Raw genomic sequence first — 2,500 nt, forward strand, 5'->3', positions numbered from 1 at the left:
TTAAGGCTATGCCATCCCCTAAGGTGCTGCTAAATGGAGGATCTTATCAATGTCCATGAATGCTAAATCATAGCATAGGTCGAACTACCGGATTGAAAAAATTAGGTGCTATCATATAGCTTTGTATCGGCTAAGTTCACGAGTTGGAGATAAGCAGACTCAAACCGCTGAGATCTGCCATAGGGTAAACCACCACCTCTCAAGCCCCCAGTTGATTCTACCATAGAGGCTAATGATAGACAATAACACCCCCCCCCCCCCCCCCGAACACAGCTTACAACTTTCATCGTATTGTGCTCTCCAAAGAGCAACTCTTCTCAAAATCTCAAAAGGTGCTGAGTTGGAATCCCATTCTAACTAAAGATTCTTGTGCTTCTGGAGGATCTAGCTACAAAAGAACCAGGAATAGAGAGTTTTCCCCCCTTTTCCACCTGACTCTTTGGTCTTAAGAATGCTGGTTTTAAGAATGAGTGATTGCCCATCTCCGACCCTTACGGCCCAACCTTAAAGTGGACAGCTAATGCATTCCACTTATTGAATAGGGTTCTATGGTCAGTTTGCAACCCATGGATGACAAAGGCGTCCTTGGGGTGATCTTGTAGTTCCTACAGGGTGGAGACAATGGGGTCGGTCCATAGATTTTCCTTCCTTTTGCCACATTTTGCTCAAAGGGTTGAAGGGAGATAGTGCATCAAGCTGTTTGCAAGGGCCAACTTGATCTTCTTCCCCAAGGATTCCATATGAGGGAACCCTAGGAGAGCCGCCGACTCTAACTACCATCCATGTATGATCCATACTAGATCTGACCAACTGCCCATCCTACCTCCTCTACGTTCTTGACAAGCCATCTTTGTCTCAGTAGCGTCTTTCAGTGGCATGTTTCGGCCCTCTTCCCCCTTACTTAGAAAAAGTGAGCCACCGGTTCAAGTACAAGATACTATCATTACCGCCTGGACAATTAGACATCCAACCTGTAATCGCAACGACCCAATTGCAAGAGCGAAGCTTTGATTCTTCAACTTCGATGAAATAGGAATAGTTCCTTTCATTCTTTTACTACTACTATTATATTACTACTATGTTTTTATTAGTATATTTTACTATATCTACATTTGAATGAAATAGAATCGGATTCAAATATTTCTTAGTTTTTATTGATTCCTGTCAAAAAGAAAAAGAAAGAATTTGAGTAGAAGGTCTTCTTTTTTAATGAGTCTATTTTTATGTTATTTCATATTGTTCAATTCCCTTTGTTTAGGGGATTATTTTCTCACAACATGAAGGGTAATTCAAAGAAATTATAGAATGGATTTTTGCCTATGTCTAGATGTGGAACAATGGAAATTTTATTGATAAGACCTTTTCAATTGTAGCCAATATCTTATTGCGAATGATTCCGACAACTTCAGGAGAGAAAGAGGCATTCACCTATTACCGAGATGGTGCGATTTGATTCTTTTTTTTTATATATTATTATTTTCTTTTTCTTTCATATTTAGTTATTAGATTATAATAAATTATAAAAATATATAATAAATTAATTATATTATAAATAAATTAATTACATTATACTAAATTATAATTAATAAGTAATATATTTATTATATATTTATTTATTATAATTATAAATAATTATATAATTATAATAAATTACAATTATCAATTATAAAGTTATAAATCAATTTTATATTTTTTTTATATTTTCTAAGTTTTTCTTTTTTATAGTTATACTTTTTTATTTTTACCGCTCTCAATCTTAGGAGAAAGACACTCAGAATGGAAAGAAAAAAAATTATTGAAATAAATCTACGCTTGTTGAAGGTGAAGTTTGTAAATAAAACAAGCCCTTCTGTCGTGTATCCCCAATCAATGCAGCCTCAGATACTTCAATTGTCGATTTTAGAGTATTAAGCGAAAGGTTACCCTATGGGTTAGGTCAAAACTACTCCACTAGTACCAATAGGGGGCATAGGGGAAGAGGCACTACTCCTAGGAATCAACAACATGAAAACTTTGGTATAAATTATACCTTTTCTTTATCAGGATCGGGACTATCAAGAATGGTTGGGACAACAAACATCCATCTCATTCATATTTTGGATACCCATATAACCATCGAAGACTGTTGAAGTGACTAATTCCTGGAAATTAAGAGGCGTTGAAGACAAAGAAGTTGTTGAAGTCACCCTTTTTTATTTTATCTAGTACTAACATGCTTGATGTTAAGGAAAGATTTTTTACAAGAAGGTTGGCTAGAGATTTCTTGTAAAAACACTTGCCCCACTCAGTTTATAATGAGACTATTTCATGTCAATCTTTGTGGATTCCATGTATTATTCTCATTATGCACATAAAGGAGGAGCCGTATGAGATGAAAATCTCATGTACAGTTCTGAAACGGAGATTCTTTGAATAGAAAGACAGCTGTAACGGATGTCGGCTCAATCTAAAGGAAATTATGTGGAAGCTTTACAGAATTATTATGAAGCTATGCAATTAG

This window comes from Ziziphus jujuba, chromosome 11 (assembly GCF_031755915.1).
Source record: "Ziziphus jujuba cultivar Dongzao chromosome 11, ASM3175591v1".
NCBI lineage: Eukaryota > Viridiplantae > Streptophyta > Magnoliopsida > Rosales > Rhamnaceae > Ziziphus > Ziziphus jujuba.